Here is a 15908-nt window from a genome sequence, read left to right as displayed (position 1 = left end):
TCTGTGCGCACAAAGCAGCTGTTGATAGGCTGAATGAGAGCGGAAAAAATGAGCAGGATCGGGTATACTTCCATTCATGTTGTCCTCCATCTCTCTAATTTCCATTTATTTATTTTGTAACCGATGTAATTTATATTCATATTCATATCTGCAGATAGATGATGTTGTACAGATGTAATTTATATTCATATTCAAAATCCCTCCCCAATACCCTTTCATCCTCTCCAATCCACTTGGATTGGGGTGAAATCCACAAGCCCTAGAGGTGGATGTGACAACGAACAAGCAGATTACCTGTGTTCTGGCTGACTCATGCGCCAACGGCCAGACTTGTGCCGCCGGTTGCTGGCGGCTACCTCGCTAGCAGCTCGACTCCCTTCTCACATGCAGCCGGGCGCGAGAATATAATCCCGCCATTTTGCCAAGCCTGCAATATGCACGAAACCTGCCCCTTCGTCTCCCGCGAAAATTTCATCGCCCGCCTGCGAAACAAACAGTCCGTGTGTTGGGCTTTCCTTTTGCGCTCTCTATTGGAGAAGTTCCCTTTTAGGTACGTGACCTATTTCTTTTATGGAGACGCATACTACAAATAGGTCTCCAAATTTGAGTCTTGCTGTTGGAGACAGTCTTAATCGATCAATTTGGGTCTGCACAAGAGCTATATATTTCCCCGTTGACTGCTATCGGGTTGCTGTTATGTTTGTTGCCTGTTCCCTTCCCCGTCCATCCCCCTTTCTCTTCTCTTCCATTTTCTAGTGAGCGAGGGTCCCCGGTGTTGTCCCAATGCACTATCCCGTGCAGTCACTGCACGTGCAGTGACTGCCGCTGACATGTGGGCCCATATGCCGTGGGGCCCACGTGTCAGTGGCAGTCACTGCACGTGCAGTGACTGCACGGGAACTTTGTCCTGTCCCAACGGTGTGTGGCTTCCTGCTTGGCGCGACGCGGGAGCATAGCTCGCCGCCGGTGAGCAGCCGCCTTGTGCAGCTCTCGTAGCATTCTGCTGCGGCCGCCCCTCCACCCAGATTCCTTTCCTCCAACCAATCTGTTCTGCCTCCATCCCCCATTTAGGTAGGCTCGTCAGTTAGTACTCTTGATTCGTCCTCCAATCCGCCTCATTGACGGCTATCATGGATCTATGGGATGGCTTGGAGGTAAGGGATATGTCTTCTAGGGTTAGGGTAGGTCCTAGATTTTCTAGATTAGGTGTCCATGATAGCGATGCCGAGGCGGGACTAGTGTTTGTGATTTACTGCGCCGATTTGCGGACCGTGGAATGAAAAAAATCCGTGAGTAAATCTCGTGTTTCAACTGGCGGAGTTCGTGTTCGAATGCCGAATCACTTTTTTCACACATTTTTTGTGTGTGATTTTTTACATCCTTTTACTGATGTGTTTTTGTAGTTTCTGTTGTGGATAGTGTTTCCTAGGTGCTGAGTTTGGTGCTGGGAGATGTTATTAGCATGCTGAATTCTTTGATATGACTGACTGTTGAGGAATACTATGGTTCGACTGTAGTAACATATGCCTTTTTTATAGTCTGTACTGTTCAAGGCCTGAAGCTATGCCCTTTTTAATAGTATTTTTTCTTTGAGATAAATTATTATGTTCATGCTTAAGCAATTAAGGGTACGAATGTGGCAATTGTCAACTAGGCAACTAGCGGCCTTACTTGATAAGTCAGTCTTGTACAGAAATGATTTCATCTTGGATTCCATGATTTTTAATATTGTTTGGTCCCTTTTGTTGACGTTTCAGAATGCATTGTGCGGATTTTAAAGACAAATTTTTATACGGTTCTTTCATTGTATTGGTTCTGCACTCAGGCTAGGAAAGTGATTTAGTTAGTTCGACTGTGTCCATCTATATGATGTACTCTTATAATACGTTGTAATGTTGGATTATGGGATGAACTGTGTATTTTACCATGAGTTTGTTGTGTTCATCAAGGTGAGCAGAACCTTGTATTAGAAAGAAACAACAGCAAAGCAGTTAAAATTGTAGGCACGTCAGAATTAGATAACATGTATTTTGGTTCCTTTTCTGTCATAAACTTGTCCTTTTGTTGATGTTTGTGTGACCAATGTGCTTTTCAAACAGGAACCTGAGTTTAATGTTCTGAAAGAAGATGAGTCACCCTACATTTACTGTCCAACCGTGAAATATCTGTTCCTATGCATGTGCAAAGCCACCTATTGAGATGCTTACTTTTGGTTACTAAATTTAGCATGGTTTGTGGGATTTTTTGTAGATGATTTTAATCCATGTAGCTAGTTGAGATATTGAAGCCTTGCTGTAGAACCCCATGTGGTGCCTAAATTTTATATATCCTGATTTGGTTGTCCCATGTTGCCAGGCTATGAATTATATCTAATTTATATATCTTTTATTTATTTTCCCTTTAGGATCTCTTGGCACTACTAAGCATCATGACATATTTTTGTGGGTTCACTGATGAAAACTAGAATTAATGCCTTTATTTAGTCATAGGATTTAATGTGCCCCCCTTTCCTGACTTGTAGGAACACAAGAAAGGACTTAGCTCCTAAAGACTGGAATTGAGAAGGATGGATACACCAACACCAGAAAGGTTTGTGTGCTTGAATTAATTTACCATTGTAGGATGCAAGGAAGACTGTCTGGCTGGCAAGCAAGGCATTGGAGGTCGTCGCCTTGGATATCTTTGCCAAGAATGGATAAAGAAGCAATAATAGACTTTGCTTTTAATTCATTTAAGTCGTTTGTGTACTCCTCTCTATTTCATCAGCTTGTTTGTTGAGAATTTTGTAAAAACTTGGCTGTGTGCGGCTGCAGAGGCCGGAGACGTATCCATTTTCTAAAAAAACCATTGTGTCTTCCAATGTGCACTATTGTGTTTGCTTAAAGCTTGTGGTTGTTTGGCCCTTTGTGGACGAGGTGAGGTTTTCGGTTTCAGACAAGGTAATGCGTGTGGGGGTAGGCTTCTTGTGCCCTAGGGGCCGGAGAGTAGCTGCTCCCTGCTCGAGAGGTGGCATGTGTGCCTACCTGCTTTTATGGTGCTCAGCTAGTATTCTTCCATCTTATTCTTATGTAAAATTGTTGCACGCTGGATTGGAGTTGTGACATTTTCTTTTCTTTTGTAAAAATCAATTTGTTACGGTGTAATTTTTCTGGTTTCAGCTATCTTAAGTTTTATTTTCTAGAACTCTATCATCAATCATTTCTGTATTACAATGTAAATTTTTTTGAAAAAACAATTTGTTACAGTGTAAATTTTATGGTTTCAGCTATCTTAAGCTTCGTTTTCGAGAAGTGTAGCATCTATCATTTCTCTATTACAGTATAAATTTGTTAGAATCAACCGTAATATATTTTTCTTGTGATGATCTCATTTCTGTTACAGCACTGCCGGTGAGGAGACCATAGTGGAGAGTACAGAAGAAGCTATGATTGGAACGGAGAGTGTATTGTGATGGAGAGTACAAATGAACTTTTATATATATCTAGTAATTGTAGTGTACGAAAACCATCAGAATTGGATTTCTGTTCTGCTAGCCTTTATATCTTGCAGTTTAGTTTACTTATATTTATGAAAACCATTTAGTAAAATTCTTCATATGAATATGTCAATATATCATTCATTCCAATTGTTCTTGGGTAGCTGGATAGTCACATACACACTATGTGAACAATAGTTCTAAATAATCAGTCTTCTGTTAAGTGTGTTTGCATGAAATCTGTGACTACTTAAGCAATCGTATTAAGTTACAAGCTTAATTACTTCAAAAACAACCAATTTACTATGTTAGAAGTTGTATAATTTTGAAATAAGACTAGTGTAATTTTTATTCTATTAAACATTCTTGCACCATCTTTTTTGTTAGTTTGGTACATTTTTTTTGGTTAAAAGTTTTATACAGTTTTGGGTTTTGGTGTGACCGTGTGTCTGATAGTAGGCTGCAGTCTTTTGATATATGTAGAATAACCAAATGTGTCTAGTCTGTACTCTGTAGACTTATGATGTACTGCATGGTTTGAAAATGACGAATTACTTAATTGTTTGATTTTTGTATGTTAAACAATTTACTAACACTTTTTTTCAGTTCCAGTTTGCAAGATCATTTCCAATTCAGGGAGTCAGTTTATTTAGAGTGCAGATTGCATATACTTGAAAAATGTATTTTATTTCCATGCCCCAGCTGCTTTTCTTCCTTAAGTTTATATACCCATTTCTCAGCTAATTTAAAAATCTGGCATTGTTGTTTTGGTTTCACAACCTGAGTAGCACATAAGGTGAATTCTTCTATTTTTGGAACGAGGGATCTCATGCTAATGGCATTTTGGTTACAACAGGGATGATGTGGGATTTGTTTTCTCATTTACGTGGCTCAGGATAATCCTCCAACATGATTTCTTCGAGGTAAATTTTTCACATAGTTCTCTCAGTCTCTTAACATTTTATTCTACAAGTGAAGTTGTTATACATATTTTTCATCATTTACAAATGTGATTGTCTCATATCCTGTTGATATTTTTGCATGCCCTCCTGAATTTTAATGCACTTTTATGCTCTGCCCAACTTCCATGTTATAAGTCACATTTTGAATTTTGATAAACTTATAGTGCTTGACCAGAGAGCAGTGAGTGCGCTCGTTAAGTTTGCTACGGAAAGATGGCAAAATTAGACCTAACTTGAAATTTAGTTTTAGGATTGTGGACATTGTCTAGTTTCCTTAGAAATCATGATTTGATTGTTTGGTACTGTCTCATATACCGGCCAGGATTTGCAGAGAAAATTGCGCAAAGTCTTTGTCAATCTTCGCAAAGACTGGGCTTGGTTATTATATTTCTTGCTCCCTTTTAAATTTGGTCAAATTATAAACTCATGATCCAACTCCAAGAATAATTCTCTTTACATTTTGTCATTGAGTTTTTGAGGGTGCTCCGAGGAGAGAGTAAGATTCTCAGAGTGCTCCACGCTGGAGACAAGGGTGCTACGAAGCAGCCCCCCCCCCCCCCCCCCCTAGCAGTGGTGCTAGATTTTGCACCTGGTGCTACAAGTAGAGTAAACAAGTTACTTGTACTTGGCCAGCTGGGATTGGTGGGAGAGTGGAGAGAGAAGTTAGATGATGATTTTTTTTATTTGACAGGGCACCAGGCTAAGAGAGGCTTCACGCTGGAGCAAAACAACTTAAACTTTACCTTCGTGACGTGTCCTTGGTGCTACTTAGCCAAACGGATATACGCTGCTGCTGCTGCTCTTATGAAGCGGCTCGGGAAATAGAAATGACATGGCAGCGTGTGTGTGGAGGGGGGGGGGGGGGGGTGAGGCGTGGGATGCTAAATCAATGGCAGCAACCGGTGATTGACAAATAAACAATCTCTCAATCGATTGACGAGGAGACACACCCTTTTTTAAATGAAAAGTTGTGAAAATGCCTGAAACATTTAATGTCTGTACATGATTTCCAGTCACCTTAAGAAACATGCAAAAGTATATAATAATCAAACCTGCAAGAGTGCATAATAATCACTGTTAGCAAGGGATATTGTACTCATGGGCTCTACGCCTGGCTGCATGGCCCTGTACACCATTCGTCGGCCCTGATAGGATTAGGATAGGTGTGCATCTGATTAGGCAAGGATCTCCTGCTATGGGGTGTTTCTATAAACCCTAGGCCATCCTTACTTATATATGTAACCCATGCCTCACACCTTAATCAATCAATCTTTCCGAGCCATACTACTTTCATGGTATCACGAGTTCGGGTCCTTGCCCCGATTCCTTTTCCGCTGCCCTAGCGCGCCCTTCCTTGGTTGCGCACCGCACCAGCTTCCCACCGTTGCTGCGTCCATCCTAGATGACCGGAACTATCCCACCCAACGAGGCCGCCGATGGCACCCTCGACGCTGATTGCCTCGTTGCTGAGGAGCAGCAACGTGCTGATCGCGCCAAGGCTCGAGCAGCTGCTCGTGCCGCCGCTGTGGAACTTGCCTAGGCTACTGAGCTTGAGGCCGCTACCGCCTCCATGGAACGTGATGACGCCCTCAAGTGTGCGGCCGACGCGCGCACCACCGCCGACGCCCCCACCTCCGATGATGAAGCTGAGGACGACGCAGACGCCAAGGACGCTAAGGACACCCACGACTCTGACCTTCACCGGGCCATGCTGATGCACAAGGCCGCCACCATCTTGAACCTCGATGCTCAGGCGGTGGCTGTCCAAAACATCCACAGCCTCATCCCCATCCTCCTCGATCTCAGTGCCAGAAACTATGCACGGTGGCGCGATTAGTTCCTGCTCACAATCGGCAAGTTCTTCTTTGTCACACCCGGTTTAAGAAAGAAACCAAATGCATTCTCATATGTGCGGCAGGATCAGTTTACACACATACGATAGACAATAAAGCGAATATCATAACAATGTCATAACGAAAGAGAGTACTAAAGACTTTATTACATAACCGAATATCTTAGTCTTTAGCGAATAAATAGCGTCTCAGAGTAAGTTTTATTTAGCAAGCATTAACTACATGTAAGTTCATACCATTAACCCAAGTAAGAGTAAAGTAACAATAGTATCATCACAAGCAACCATCATCAGCAACATAAATAAAGCATCAATTTAGATCATCTTCAAGTTCAATTATCATGTGAGGGTCCAAGCCGCTCTTGACCGTGAGCACGGCTAACCGGTTAGTTTTAACTTTGAAGAGGTTGTACACTTTCCCCACAATTCGTGTTCCTCTGTGTTGCCCGGGTTTGCAAGGCCCTTAAACACTTCCTTTGGTGAGTGGCGAGAGGTTCACTACGAGGCCTTTACAAAGATTCCCTAACTCATGACAATCCGCTAAGATTTCAAGCCAAAGCGGCCATAACCCTCCCTAATGGTCAGCTCCTTAGCAAAGGCCGCTACCCCAAGAGGACCGAGCTATACCCCATCGATGCATCCCCTCTTGCCCTTTCGGTAAGACTGTCACAAGCTAGAGTCTCTAATTAATTAGCCAAGACCAGAGCCATCTAGTATTGTGGTTGTACTGTTTTCCTGAGTGGTTCTCCATGTTCCAATTTAAACATATGATCTTGCTTAATAACATTAACCATAGAACATGAAGTAACGTAGGTGGTATTTGTATCAAGTATCTCTAACCATGATCCAAGTATAAGCAACTAGCATAGCTACCCAACATAAATAAAGTACCTAGGTTTTGGTCAAGGCATGGATAAACAATCTAGGCATATCCTTAATTGGGTTTCCATCATATTATAGACACATGCATGCAATAAAATAAAATATGAATAAATTGTGAATTATTTGGGACAAAATATGATCAAGGGGCCACTTGCCTTCCTCAAAAGGCTGCTGCTGATCAGTGTCTTCAAAATCTTGCTCTTGTTGACCCTCGAACTGCGCGTCGTCTATGCATCACACGAGCACATACAAGCAAACAAATGCAACAAATAAGAAACAGTACATCAAACAATATAAACAGTACAAAACGAGGGCATAAAACTATTCTACACGTTGCAAGGATCGCGTGAGCGCAAGATTCGTCGAAAATGGAATTAAAACGGTGAAGTTATGGCTAAAACAAGATTCAGGGGCTTATTTGTAAAGGTTTTGAAATAACAGGGGCTAAAACATAAAGAAAAAAAAGACTATTTGGAAACTATTCTCCAACTAGCCTAGACTGTAGGTTAATTTTAGAAAACCAAGGGGTTCTTTTGCAAAATTGCCAGGGGTTGACCGGTAACTTGAGGTTTGACTCGGGGTTGGGTTAGATCTGAGCCGTCAGATCTAGATCTAGCGGCTGGGATTGAAAGGGGCTATGGGGCGGCGGCGGCGAGATCGCGCGGTGGCGGGCTCGCCGGCGTTGGCCAAAAACGGCCGTCCGAGCGTGGTTTGCTGCGCAGCTAGCACGGGGAGGGAGCTCGCGAGTTCTCGAACTCAATTAGGGGCTCGGACGGGGCGCAGAGGCGGTGAAGACCTAGCACGGCGGCGAGAGGCGGCGAGAGCCATTGGAGTCAACTCTGACGAGCTATCCCGAGCGGAGAATGCCGAGAGAGCGAGAGAGAAAAGGTCGGGGAGATGCGTCACCTTCAGGTGAAGCTCTTGAGCGGCTCGAACTCGTCAAGGAAAGGGTGGAACGGCGGCGCGACGGTGGAGCTCGAGCTCCGAGAGATGGCGGCGCGAGCTAGGGTTTAGAGGCAAAGGCGGCTGCGGCTTCGATGGGAGACAAGGACGTGGGGCGGCACTTTTATAGGGGCGACCTAGCGCCTGGGCGTGCGGGCCCAAGGAAGCGGCGCGGGGCGAGGCCGAGTCGGACTCCACCGCGAGTCCGGCTCGGACCCTAGGTAGGGGACGCCCCTGACGGGCGGACCCCACGGGTCAAAGAGAGAGGGGGGCACAGAGAGACAGGTTGGGTCGGGGAAAGAAGAAAGGAACGGGCCGGCGGGGCGGTTTTGGGCCGCGGAAAGAAGGAAGGGAGGAAACGGGCCGGCTGCGGAAAAAAGAAAAAAAGAAAAGAGAGATGTGGGCTGGATGGGTTGAAAGAGAGGGGGGGGGGGGGGGGGGGGAGAAAGAGTTTTCCATTTTTGAAATAGATCCAAACACATTCAATTTAAATTTGAATTTGAAAATTCAAATTTGAACTGAACAACAAACAATAAAAAGATGCAAGCGGCATGAATGCTCACAACCTATTTTCCTTAGATTTATTTTAAGGCTAAAAAAATTATTTAATTCCCGATAAATGCTCTAAAATGCAAGACAAAATAAATAAAACCTTATCGGCCCATAACAAAAACCAATTAAATTTATTTGGGTTCCTAACTTGACATTTAGGGTGTTACATTCTTGGAGGACCACTTCCTCCGCGACACCCCGGCGTCGTCTTCCCGGATTGGACGCGCATGGATTGCGTTCTCAAGTCCTGGATCTACGGCACCATCTCCAACGACCTCGCCGAGACCGCCATGGAGCGCGACACCACCACCCGTGTCGCCTGGCTTGCTCTTAAGACCCAATTTCTCAGCAACCGAGAGACACGGGTCCTGTACCTCGACGCCCAGTTCCGGCAATTCGTGCAAGGTGATCTTTCCATCAGCGATTACTGCAGGTCGTTCAAGCAGATGGTGGCCAAGCTGCGGGACCTGGGCGAAGACGTCACTGACAGGATTCTCGTCCTAAATGTGATACGTGGCCTCAATGACCGCTACACCGCCCTCGGTCTACATCTCTGCCACGCCCGGCCCTTCCCACCTTCGATGACGTGTGCGCGGACTTGCTCATGGAGGAGCTCAACATGACGAATCGCTCCTCCACCCCGTCCACCGGCGGCCAGCACACGGGCAGCTCCGCCCCCTCCTCCGGCGGACCACCGCGGACCCCCTCCGATGGGGGTTCGAGCTCCGGGGGCGCGGGCTCCGGCAAAACCCCCAAGGAGAAGAAGGGCGGCCGCGGCAGGCGTGGTGGCCACGCCCCGGAGAAGGCCACCCCTCCCGCCAGCAGCAGCACCTGCCTCCTTCTTAGTAATTAAAAAATTGTAAATTGAATTAAGGAAACTAACTTGCTAGTGTGATTGATTTGGAGTTACTTGATTTTATTCGCATCGCCTTGTTTATTCGATCCGAGTTGGATTTATTTTCCTGTGTGAAAAATTTGCGTGGAATTTAAATTGAGGTGTGCCCCTCAATTTAAATTCAAATGCTAACGCCTGACCCGGCTCTAACTCTAACCCGCGAGTTGTCCACGACCAGACCCATTATCCTAGCCCAACCCGCCTTAACCCACGCGAAGCCTAAAACCAGTCCCACGCAGAAGGCCCAGGTGCTAATTAATCACCTAGCAGCCAGACTAAACCACCTTGCATGCTACTGTTCACGTGAAGAAGGAGTGAGGCTAACCACGTGAAGGAGTGGGGCTAACCAGCCCGCTAATCTTTACCCACGTAGCACACCAGCCCAAACGAGCACACTAGACCCTAGCCTTCTCCTTCACTCTAATTCCTTTTCCTTCTGTGAAGCACCAGTGCTGAACGACGGACAAGCAAACAGGCCGGCCTCTTCCTTGCCTCTGCATGCAAACCCCAATTCTACCTTCACGTGCACGTGAAGCCTAGCCCAACTATCTCGGACCAGATAGCTGCCTGGCCTGCCACCGCTCTTGCATGGCCAAGTTAATGCGGTCCATGCATGCTAGTAGGACCGTAGCGCCGCAGTCACCCGGCGAAGCTTCCGCGAAGCCGCGCTTCCCTCACCGCCTGGTCTCTCTCTCTCGACGCTAGCTGCCAAAAGGCCGCAACGGCCTCAGCACCTGCACCTGCGCCAGCGCTCGCCGCACGCCGAGCCCCGGCTCCGCTGCTCAGCCACTCTCTGCCTTGCTGGCCGCCATGTTCTTCTTCTCGCCCAAGCCAATGGTTCCACGCCCGGGCCCTCACTCTGCTCCCCACCACCTGAAGCCTGACCCAAAAAGCAAGACCACAACCGTTTGCGGCCGCACAGCTTATCTTGCCTGTCAGTGGCGAAGCCAGCCTAGAAAATAACCTAGGGCGGAGTTCTACAATAAATTTTTTGCACGACTGGAGCGAGGCACCGAGGCAGCATGCCTGGCTGTAGGCGCCCACGGCGGCGGTGCACGGATCCGTCGGCGCGGTTGGCGGATGCCGAGGCAGGGCTGCAGGATGTGTAAGAGGTGATGGGAGAGCCGAGGTGACCAAGCCGATCGGCCATTGCCTTCATGCGAGTGCAGTAGGCAAGGACGGACAGATCGCCCTGGAAGAAGGTTCTGAACTCAGCGTTGAGGTAGACAGCCCGAGCCGATCTGTTGTCGCGGAAGATCTCGTGGATGCCGCGCCAGAGAGAGTAGGCCGTGTCGTCGTCGGTGGAGACGGCGGTGAGGAGGTCGGGGGCGAGCCGATTGTAGATCCACGACATGATGGCGCAGTCGTTTTGGACCCAGTCGGAGTCGCCTTGCGGCGGGGCGGTGCCGTCGATGTGGTCGCCGAGGCCATACTGGCCGAAGACGGCATCAAACGCGCGCACCCAGGCGGTGTAGTTGGCCTCGTTGAGATCCAGCACGATGGGGACGCGCGACTGAATGTTGATCCCATGGACGACGACAGGAGCAGCGGGGGCAGTGGCAACACGCAGCGTGTTGGGGACGGTGGAGCCGGCGTCGTAGGAGTCCGAGGAGGAGGAAGAGGAGGACATGGCAACGGCGGCAGCGGCGAGTTAAAGGAGCAGCAGCGGAAGATTAGGATCGTAGATCGCCTGATACCATGTAAGAGGTGAGAGAACAGAATGGATCGTAACAACCTCGCTGTATTGATCAATGGGTTAGTGTGTATATATACACGTACAAAGCTGAACTAGTCAGCAACTGACCACGACTCTATCTATTCTAGCTACAAACAAGGAGAGCTGGTGGACGTGATATCTAGAGGCAACACAACGCTAACAGGATGGATGTGCGTGGGGCGCCGTCGCGGCTGCTCTTCGCGCAACGGCAGTGACGTACCGGCGTGAGCGCCTGAGCGGGACTGCAGGCGGGGTGGATGGTAAACTGGCGACGGCACCAGTGTCTGGTGGCAAGAAGACGCAGCGCTGGATTGGGGCACTAGGCTGAATTGCTTAAGAGGCCACAACCCATTCGCCCGGGCAGTCCACGAGGCCACGAAGTCCTCTCACCCAATGGCCAAATGCGAGTCTCACGACTCTCGATCGGCAGCAAAGGACTGTCGTCCTCGCATTTGGAGGGCGCCGCCGTGCCGTCATGAACCCCTGCCGGAGTTGAGAACGAGGGATATTCTCAGTAACCAAGAACCGGGGAAGCATCTACTAATATGAGCCGCCGCACCAGGAAGGCTACTGTCCGTTTTAGCTGTAGCGAATGGGTTCGCTAGATGTGCCTACGCGCACATATCGGACCCAGCCCATGTAAACATATGAGAGTCGCTGATTAAATACGGAGCGCGTGCGTGGAGGTGGAGAAATGGTATCAAATAACTTGTATGAACTCTTACTTTTTTTTTCAATTAACCTGTTCTTCGAAAGCTAATTCTCTATTCTTCTCTATTCTCAGATGTCAGATCCATCCTTTTTCTTCTTTTCTGCTACCTTCGATGTTAACAGATATGCTCTGGAGCTCATCTAGATGGAGCTAGGGCGGCCGCCCTAGTGGTGGCTCCGCTCCTGTTGCCCGTCCATCACCGCTTTATTCCCGCAACCCCCACTCCATTCCCTTCTCTTACCTTTGTACTATCTCTTACCTTCCTCTCCATTCCCATCCATTTGCTCTCGCCCTTTCTGCACTTCTCTCTCCTCGATTCTCTCTTTCCCTTCATTCTTTCCTCTCTTAGAGTCGCCGCCGGCACCATTCTTCGCTCCTTGCCGCCACCGCCACCACCACCAACTTTGGTGTACCTGCGCCGTCCTTCTCCCCTCCTCCACTTCTGTCTCCTCTCCACCATTATGACCAAGCTCATAGAGTACAAGGACCCATGGTACCCCCTGGGTTGCCCGGGCTGCCACTGGATGACGTGTTATCTGAAGTCGTCGTTGTATGTTAACCATCTCGAGTGCCGGCGACTTCCCTAGCTTAGCGCCTCTCTGGTCTTACTTTTGCAACTCCGGTGAGTTTCCCCTCCTCGTACTCACCTCTCTTCATCCTTCTTCCCTGCCTCTGGTAGCTCACTGTTGCTGGATCTGACTGCTACTTTTTCCAGATCTTTTTGCACCGAGCTCACTACCCACATAATCCAATCCCCACATTCTTCCTCAACTTCTTCCAGCAGGAGAGAAATTCCACTCGAATATCTATTTTTACAACTGCAAATCTGTTTTCTTTCATTAGATGTGAAATTATACACTTAGGTTTTGATTAGGTTTTTTGTCATTGTTTGTTGACCTGTGGTTGTTTCTAGATTGACAGTACGGTGTGAAGTATGAAATTGTACAATCTGCTGTCAAATTTGTTGACCTTTTTGAAACCTTGTTTAGGTTTGGTACAGTTAGGTTTGAACCATGAAAGTTATCATTTTTTTGTGCAAATCACCTGGCAGAATGCTATTGAGGTCTGAACCATCAAGTTCTTTTTGTGCAAATCACCTGCCAAATGGCATTCAGTTCCAGGGGCGGATCTAGGAAAAAAGGATAGGGGGGGGGGGGCTGAACATTCCAACAAAAATTCATTATGTCTAAGGTGTATTACTGTCACTTCGAAGTTCATGGCGAGGGCACTGGCCGCACAAACTCACAAATCTCCGCGACATGCAAGAATGCGATGCGGGCCTACGCCGGCGCCGGCTGCCGCTCCGGTCGGCATGTGACTCGCCGCTCTACCCTTGTTGGCTACGCCACCGCCCACCACCTTGACCTTGGCGTCGCTGGGTCGCTGCTCTATGGCACGTTGGTGCAGCCGACAGCTTGTTGTTTGCCCTCGCAGCTCGACGCACGCCACAGCTCGCCGGTAGCCGCACAGGCACGCACGATTGGGGGGATGGCTGTCGGATTGGGGAGAGTTTCAGACTGGGGATTTTGCTCAACGAGTGATGGGCTATTGAGCTTCGTTGGTTTTGGGCTGAAATTGGATGGCCATAGGCCACGGCCCAACTAATTGCCTAGTTCTTTTACTCGGCCTTTTTAAACTGACTTGGCCCAATAATGCACATGTCGTCTTCTACCTCTGTCTGACCTCTGAAAATCTGCAGCTCCTCATCCATGGTGCCTAAAATTTGTAGGAGGGGATGAGGGGGGCTCCATGGTCTCACGGACAGTAGGGAGGGCTCGAGCCCCTCTTGCCCCCCCCCCCCCCCCCCCCCCCTTAAGATCCACCACTGTTCAGTTCTGAACCATCATATAGTTCCTTTTCCAAATTAGCTGCCCAAAGCCCTTGAGTTCTGAACCTCTGCAAATCCAGTATGAAGTCTATATTTCAATAATATTCAATAACCATGTTATCCCTCGGGTTGTTTTGTTCACCTGACATTACTACTGTGAAATATCTCTATTAAAGGCCTGAAATACTTAAACAAGTCATGTGCAGCCAACCCATGGACAAATCCACCTCATCAGTCCTGCTACATTCAAGCAATCGTTTAATTACTGGGCACCACTCTTCTGATTCAGTTAGGACGCCTCAATGAAAGGTATTTGCTCTGTGGCATTTTCCTATCGTGTACATTTTGGGGCTGCCAACTTAGTCTTGAACTATCATGATAGTTTGACAGTTTGTTTGCCTACTAACTTAAAATTTACAACTTTGCATACCTATGAACCAAACATTTTAGCAATTATATGTATCCAAACAGTTATGCAAAAATGTTTGGCAGTTCTGACTGCATACTAAATGTATCACCCAATTCACTGAAATGTATAATCCGAAATGTTGATTCTTGTTTTATTCTATTTCACTACCATTGACTATGATGCTCACTGCTGGTTGATTCCAAACAGTTTATACATCCTAAATAGTGATTCTTTTTTATTCTATTTCACTACCATTGACTATGATGCTCACTGCTAGTTGATTCCAAATAGTTCAAGTATTAATAAGTTTATTTGCTTACTGCTGGTTGACATGATGATTATTGACATGCTTTTAGATTAGAATTTTATTCAATTTGCATGACTGTTGTGTGAACTAGTATTTTCTGGACACTATTTTTGCCTGCGAACTTACTGTATACTAGCATAACAGTTCTCTACTTACTGCTGTTATCTATGATGTTCAATCACTTGTTTCTCGATGATGATTTAGTGATTTTTCCCCTGGAATATTGATGTATAGTCTTTAATATTTTTGCACAGCTTCTGCTGTTATGTCACACAGCATGCATGTATTGGAATTTCCCAATGTCAGGTCAAGATGGACAACAAGTGTGCAGCCACCTGATTGCAAGCAACCTAGAGACACGGTATTTATTGAGAAGTCTATGAACAGAACCACGACACATATTTGAACCAGTCTAGCAATTTTACTTTATTCGTCTGAAGTTGGATTTGATATATTTTTTGTTTCAAGCCCAAGAACATTTTCAGTTTAGTGTCTGACTTTACTAGGCCTTGTACATGTATGAGTATATGTGGACTAATACATGAGAACTTTGTACTGGTGTGCATCTGTAACTTGGTATGTCCGACGGATTGTAAGCCTGTGGATTCTAAAGATTGCATTCCAAGACTGCTAAAACACTTGGATATCCTAGGTCTAAATTTTTTTGGAAATTAGTGTGCTTGGATTACTTCATAAATTCGATATTGCATTTTTCTACTAATCTTGGATAACTGCAGGATGAGCAAAGAAATTTGTTATAGGCAACTTAAGAAAACAAAAGACAGATACTGCGTTTCTCACTACTTTTGTGTTATATCTTCTATACTAAACGATGAAATCAATGGTCAAATTTCAAGTTCCAAACTGACATAAAGCTTGAAGGCAGATCTATATTTTTTGCCACGTCAGTTTTAAATGTATATTTTTTCAAGACCCGGAATAAAAAATAAAACACCAATATGTACCTTCAGATACGCATAGGACAGAGGAGCTGGCAGATGAAAGCGCCGTCCGCCTCCTGCAGCTCTATTGCTCTTCCCGCCGGCGGTGGGGAGCTTGGCTCTATCTGGCTCCTCCATTGCGCACAAGCCGGGAGCACAGATCTTGCGTCTCTCCTAATCTCCTTCCAAACCTTGCATCGCTCGTCAATGGAGAGTGAAGCAGGTGCGGGGCGGACCGGAGTCAGGGGCGAACAGTAGAAGGGGAAAAGCGAAAGGGATTTGGAATGCCGCCGACTGAATACTGCATTCCAGTGTCCGGTTGATTCCCACTGCTACGTTTCCAGACGGAGCTTGGACAAGCAGCGCGCGGGGTGGAGTTGACCCGCACGAATCTTGAGACGTCTACAACCGAACGATTAGGTTGGCGGCCGCAA

At 46.7% G+C, this 15908-nt stretch overlaps 1 long non-coding RNA gene across 10 annotated transcripts; it reads left to right on the top strand.

Annotated features, from left to right (window-relative positions):
* The first annotated feature begins 908 nt into the window (after positions 1-908).
* Positions 909-15179, top strand: LOC120682185. Of its 10 annotated transcripts, XR_005678266.1 has the most exons (6): positions 909-1154; positions 2522-2589; positions 3382-4155; positions 4332-4398; positions 14024-14126; positions 14788-15179. It is a non-coding gene; the product is annotated as an uncharacterized LOC120682185 (long non-coding RNA). The 10 variants fall into 10 exon arrangements; XR_005678263.1 differs by having other exon boundaries at positions 3382-4398; positions 14840-15179; XR_005678262.1 differs by having other exon boundaries at positions 3382-4398.
* Positions 15180-15908: the final 729 nt, after the last annotated feature.

The sequence above is a fragment of the Panicum virgatum genome, chromosome 7N (genome assembly GCF_016808335.1).
Source record: "Panicum virgatum strain AP13 chromosome 7N, P.virgatum_v5, whole genome shotgun sequence".
NCBI classification, from domain to species: Eukaryota; Viridiplantae; Streptophyta; class Magnoliopsida; order Poales; family Poaceae; genus Panicum; species Panicum virgatum.
This window is presented reverse-complemented; position numbering and strand designations above follow the sequence as displayed.